The sequence below is a fragment of the Otolemur garnettii genome, unplaced genomic scaffold (assembly GCF_000181295.1).
Source record: "Otolemur garnettii isolate 467f Iridium unplaced genomic scaffold, OtoGar3 scaffold00135, whole genome shotgun sequence".
Taxonomy (NCBI): domain Eukaryota; kingdom Metazoa; phylum Chordata; class Mammalia; order Primates; family Galagidae; genus Otolemur; species Otolemur garnettii.
In genome coordinates, this window is record NW_003852530.1 from 72,135 (window position 1) to 78,219 (window position 6,085).

Below are 6,085 nucleotides of genomic sequence, written 5' to 3' on the forward strand. Positions count from 1 at the left end.
AATGGAAAATTTCATGTTGGAATTCACTAAGTGCCTTGGAGACTGTTCACTGCCCCTGTCCATAGTTCTCAGAACAATGCTCAGTGTGGGAGGGCTGAGGTTGTCGTGTGTAATACCAACTGTTTCTGTTACTGCACAGCGTTGGCTCAGGAACCATGATCTGTGAAAGTGACATTACAGTATCTGCAGAAGAACCCTGCAGGGGGTAAAATCAACATGTCCCAGTGCTGAACTGGCTCAAGGCCTTCCTGATGCTGGTCAATACCTCTCCTGACCACACCCCATCTCCAGCAACATTTGGATGTGAACCCTCTCTATCTCCAGCTCAAGCTGAAGAGTTCTGATCCTGTCTGTGGTCCCCTCTGTGCTGACACTTGGATGACTCATGTGAGTGGCAACAGATCTCCAGAACTTGTCCATCCCCCTGACAAGAACCAGCCAAGCACAGGGGACAGCAGGTATAAGAGAGGGAATAAAAGTCATCCCCTCACTCAGTGTGGATGAGTGAATCTGGAGTCCCTGGGGGTCTTTAGAATGGCATCAGCCCAAATCAGGTCAGGCACTTGGGGGATGCTGACCCCTGCTTGTCATCTTGCCTTCCACTTTCTTCTGGAGTAGCAGGCACTGGGAGAGGGTGGGGTGCAGAGAGACTAGCTGTGTTTATTCTGACAGCAGTGTGATATGACCACTCATCTCATCTGAGACACAGTCATATTTTACATGAAAGAAAGGCTTTCTCCTTAGAAAAAGCAACTACACATAAATAGTTCATGTCATCATCTGCTCTTGAAATTTTAGCAGCAGGACTTAATGCTGCTGGTTACCATGGTTACAGCATAACTGGTGATTTTGAATACTAGTGGATTATTCTGTGGAGAGAATACAGTTTATTTCTGTGTACATGTTTGTGCCTGTGTGTGTCTGTGACTGTGTGTGTGAAGGGTGTGTTGCATACAGGGGTATGATTTTTTTCCAGACCACAGTGTCAGAAAAGTCAGGAGGTGAGACTGTCACCGGGGTTTAGGTGAGCACCTTGGAAAAGTTGAGCCCAGCACACAGATACCTTCCATTTTTTGCTGACATTCTTTCTTTTCTGAAAATTCCCCCACCTACCCCAAGACTTATTAAGGTATAACTGACAAATAAAAATTACGTATCTTCATAGTGTACCATGTATTGATACATGTATCCATTGTGAAAAGACTAAGTCAAGCTAATTAACATATTCATCACCTGACACCTTTGTGCTGAGAACATTCAAGATCTACTCTCTTAGCGATTTTCAAGTATATGATGCAGTATTATTAACTAGAGTCACCACTCTGTACAACAGGCCCCCAGAACTTACTCATCCTTTCTAACTGAAACTTTGTACCCTCTGACAATTTCTCCCCCTTCCTCTTCCCAGGCTCAGACCCTGGCAACCACCATTCTACTGTTTCTGTGGATTGGAATGTTTAGATTCCCCATGTAAGTGAGGTCATGTGGTCATAACTTTTATTCTGCCCATGGCTAATTTCACTTAGCATGATGTCCTCTAGGTTTATTTGTGTTACAAGTGAAAGGATTTCTTTTCTTTTTTTAAAGGCTGAATAGCATTCCACTGTGTGTACATATCATATTTTCTTCATGCATTCTTTTGTTGTTGGATGGGTTGAGTCCATACTTTTGCTTTTGTGACTATTGCTGCAATAAACATGGGGATTCAGATATATTTTCTGCTTGCTAATTTAGTCTTTGGGATATATACTGTTAGGTGATTTTCTTTCTCATGGGCAGAGAAGGACAGCTTGGCCGCGGGTGCAAGCTCGCTCCTAGACTTGTTTAAAAGCAAGAACCGACTACACACTCTTAGGTGGCATGTAGCAAAATGTCTTTATTTTCCACTCCTCTTTATTGGGAGCTAGTCATGTCCACCACACTGATCAATAATCCTAACATCTTCATTTCTTATCTTAAACCATAGAAAAGAAAGAAAGTCCGGGAAAGTGAGATAGCTATCATAAGATTAGCCTAAAGAAAGTCCGGGAAAGTAAGACAACCATCTTAAGCTAGCCTCAGGCTATTCCTCTTGGAAGACCTAAAAGAACAACACATTATCTGACTTCTATTGTTAAAGTTAAAGGTTAGGATAAACAAAGGAGTAAAACCTTTCTCTTCTATGTACTCAATTAAATTTCCAAGAAACTGGCTTCAGGACTGTTTTTTTATGGTTTTGGAGACCCTGCAGTTACGATGGAGTTTTTCTTTTTACTCACATCAACCTTTGAGTCATGTCCTCTACACAGATGGGCCGTTTCAACCCTTATCTGACAGGCTGACTTGACTGCACAGTCGGGGTTCCCTGTAGGAGGTTTTTACACCTGGCCTGCAGGCCCCCACAGTGTTTTCCCAGGTCGCTTAGGGCTTCAACAAAAGCGCATAATACTCACAAGTCATTTCGCTCAGTTTCTGGAATTAAAAGAGCACATTTCATTTAATTTTTGTGGGGGTTTACCTCACAATATACCTAGAAGTAGGATTATAGATGAAATGGTAGTTCTATTTTTTTTTCTTTTTTCAGTTTTTGACTGGGGCCGGGTTTGAACCCACCACCTCCAGTATGTGGGGCCAGCGCCCTACTCCTTTGAGCCACAGGCACCACCCAATGGTTGCTCTATTTTTATTTTTATTTTTTTAGAAACTCCATACTGTATTCTGTAATGGCTTTACTGATTCTTGTTCCCACCACAGTTTATGAGGGCTTTTCTTCTCCTCATCCTAGCCAACACTTACCTTTGATCATAACCCTCCTAACAGGGATGAGCTGACAACTCATTATGGTTTTAATCTGTGTCTCTCTGATGGTTAGTGATGTTGAGGTTTTTTTATGTACAGGTTACCCATGTGTGTCTTTTATTGAGAAATGTTTATTGGATCCTTTGCCTATTTTTTAATAAAGTTATTTGTTTTCTCACTATTGAGATTTTTGAGTTCCTCATCCATTTTGGATTTTAAACCCTTTGAATAGAATGATCTGTAAATATTTTCACGGGTTGTCTCTTCACCCTTGGGTTGTTTTCTTGGCTGTGCAGAAGCTTTTTACTGTTACAATGCCACACATTTTTGCTTTTATTGCCTGTGCTGTGGGGATCATATTCAAAAAAGCCTTGCCCAGACCAGTGTCAAAAAGAATCTCTTCCTCCTATGTTTTCTTCTAGTAATTTTACAGTTTCAGGTCTTATATTTCAGTACTTAATACATTTTGAGTTTACTGTTTTATCTGCTGTGAGCTGAGGGTCCAACTTCACCCTCCCACACATGGAATACAATTGTCATTTGTTGAAGTGACCATTTTTTTCCCTGTTGGGTGTTTGAAGATCAATCAGCTGTCAGTGTGTGAATTTATTTCTGGGCTCTCTCTTCTGTTCCATTGGCTTATGTGTCCATTCTCATGCCAGGGCCAGGCTGCTTGATTATTGTCACTTTGTACTTTACCAGGCAGTCTGGTGCCTGCAGCTTTGTTCTTGCTCAAGATCACTCTGGCTATTTGGGGAGTTTTTGTGCCTTCATATCAATTTTAGGATTGTTTTTTCTATTTCTGTGAAAAATGACATTGGACTTTCGACAGGGATTACATTGACTCTGTAGATAGCTTTGGGTTGTACAAACATTTTAACAACACAAATTTCTCCAATTTATGAATATATTTTTCCATTTATTTGTATATTCTTCAATTTCTTTCCTATTTACATTAGTGTTCAGGTATTTTATTTTTTTCGTGCTGTTCTACATGGAATTATTTCCTTGATTTCTCTTTTGGATAGTTTGTTGTCATATGGCAACACTACAGATCGTTGTCCATGAATTTTGTTTCCTGCAACTTTACTGAATTCATTTCTTAATTTTAAGAGCTTCTTGGTGGTATATTTATGGTTTTCCATATATTAAAAACAATCATAATCAATATAGATATTTTCACTTCTTCCTCTGTTCAGATATCCATCTTTCTTTTTCTTGCCTAATTGCTCTGGGTAGAACGTCCAGTATTACACTGAATAGAAGTGGTGAGAGTGGGCATTCTGGTCTTCTTCCTGATCTTGGAAGAAAAGCTTTCAACTGTTCACCACTGAGCGTGATGTTAGCTGTCAATCTGTCATCTGTGGTCTTCATTGTGTTGAGGGGTTTTTTTCTACACCCAATGTGTTGAGACGTTTACCATGAAAGGATGTTGAATTTTGCCACATGCTTTTTCAGTATCCATGGAGATAATTGTATGGTTTTTGTACTTCCTTCTGTTGATTTATTGATCTGTGTATGTTGAACCACCCTTATACTCCAGGGATAAATCCCAGGGATCGTGTATGAGCCTTTTAATGTGGTTTTAAATTTTATTTGCTAGTAGTTATGGAGGATATTTACATCTATGTTTATCAGAAATATTGGCCTTTAATTTTCTTTTTTTTTTTTTTTGAGACAGAGTCTCACTTCAGCAGAGGGCTGTGGAATCACAGCTCACAGCAACCTCCAGCTCTTGGGCTTAAGTGATTCTTTTGCCTCAGTCTTCCAAGTAGCTGGGACTACAGGTGCCTGCACAACACCCAGTTATTTTTTTTGTCATTTTTTCTTTTATTAAATCATAGCTCTGTACATTAATGCAGTCATGGGGTACAGTGTGCTGTTTTTATATACAATTTGAAATATTTTCATCAAACTGGTTAACATAGCCTTCATGTCATTTTCTTAGTTATTATGTTAAGGCATATTCTACATTTAGAAAGATTCACATGTACTCTTGTAGAAAGTCATCTGGAGAACACTTAGAGAAGTAAAAATAGACCTGCCATTTGATCCTACAATTCCTCTACTAGGTATATATCCAGAAAACCAAAAATCACACTACAACAAAGATAGTTGTACCAGAAAGTTTATTGCAGCCCAATTTGTAATTGCTAGGTCATGGAAGAAGCCCAAGTGCCCATCGACCCTCGAATGGATCAATAAATTGTGGTATATGTACTTACGCCTGGCTATTTCTTGTTGCAATTGTCTTTGTTGTTTAGCTGGCCCAGGCTGGGTTTGAACCTGCCAGCCTCAGTGCATGTGGCTGACACCGTAACAACTGTGTTATGGGCACAGAGCCTGGCCTTTAATTTTCTTCTCTTATGGTATCTGGATTCAATATCAAGATAATACTGTCCTCATAAAATGGGACTGGGAATTCTTCCTCCTCTTCAATTTTTTGGGAGAGAGTTTAGTAAAGATTGGCATGCGTTCTTTCTTAAATGTTTGGCAGAGTTCACTAGTGAAACCATCAGGTCTTGGGATTTTCATTTTGGAGGGTTTTTGATTACTGATTCAATTGCCTTACTCATTACCCATCTATTCAGACTTTCTGTTTCTTCATGATCTAGTGTTGGTAGATTTTATGTTTTTAGGACTTTATCTGTTTCTCAATATTATCACTATGTTCTCATATAATTTTTCATAGTCATCTCTTGAGAATTTTTGTATTTCTGCTTTATCTGTTGTAATGGTTTGTGTTTCATGAATAATTTTTAAATTGTAAAGTCTTCCCTTTTTTATTCCCATTAGTCTAACTAAAGGTTTGTTAATTTTATCTTTTCATAAAACCAACTTTTAGTTTCCTTGATCTCTTCTATTATTTTTCTAGCCTTTATTTTATTTAGTTCTGCTCTGAGGTTTACTATTTCCTTACTTCTGCTAGTTTGGGGCTTAATTTGTTCTTTATTCTCTAATTCCCTAAGTTGTAAAGTTAAGGAATAAGAATTATTTGAGATGTATAGTGTAGGTGTTGGTCACTAAGAATTTACCTCTGACAACTGCTTTTGCTGTATCTTATATAGTTTTTGGAATGCCATGTTTCCAACATTTTCATTCATCTCAATATATTTTTTGCTTTGTTTTTTGATTTCTTTTCTTTTTTTTTTTTAATTAAATGGTAACTGTGTACATTGATGCACTTTGGGGGTACAGCGTGGTGTTTTCACACACAATCCAAGACACTTCCATCAAACTGGTTAACATAGCCTTCATGTAACTTTCTTAGTTATTATGTCAAAACATTCATATTCTACTCATAGAA